This window comes from Austrofundulus limnaeus, unplaced genomic scaffold (assembly GCF_001266775.1).
Source record: "Austrofundulus limnaeus strain Quisiro unplaced genomic scaffold, Austrofundulus_limnaeus-1.0 Scaffold2898, whole genome shotgun sequence".
NCBI classification, from domain to species: domain Eukaryota; kingdom Metazoa; phylum Chordata; class Actinopteri; order Cyprinodontiformes; family Rivulidae; genus Austrofundulus; species Austrofundulus limnaeus.
Window position 1 is genome coordinate 1 of NW_013955300.1, and position 305 is coordinate 305.

At 47.9% G+C, this 305-nt stretch overlaps 1 long non-coding RNA gene across 1 annotated transcript in view; it reads left to right on the plus strand.

The window, feature by feature from the left end:
* The first annotated feature begins 248 nt into the window (after positions 1-248).
* The window catches only part of LOC106511537 (uncharacterized), a 2,809-nt gene continuing 2,752 nt past the window's right edge, over positions 249-305 (plus strand). The window contains exon 1 of the long non-coding RNA XR_001309535.1: positions 249-263. This is a non-coding gene — a long non-coding RNA (uncharacterized LOC106511537). The remainder of the gene's footprint in view (positions 264-305) is intronic.

Genomic DNA, 305 nt, shown 5'->3' on the forward strand with positions numbered 1-305 from the left:
ACTGAAGGTCATCTGACTGAAGGCCGTCCGACTGAAGGTCATCTGATTGAAGGTCATGTGACTGAAGGTCAATGTGACTGAAGGTCATCTGACTGAAGGTCATGTGACTGAAGGTCATCTGACTGAAGGTCATGAACTGTAGGTCATGTGACTGAAGGTCATCTGACTGAAGGCCGTCCGACTGAAGGTCATCTGATTGAAGGTCATGTGACTGAAGGTCAATGTGACTGTAGGTCATGTGACTGAAGGTCATGTGACTGAAGGTCATGTGACCGAAGGTCATCTGACTGAAGGTCATGTGACTG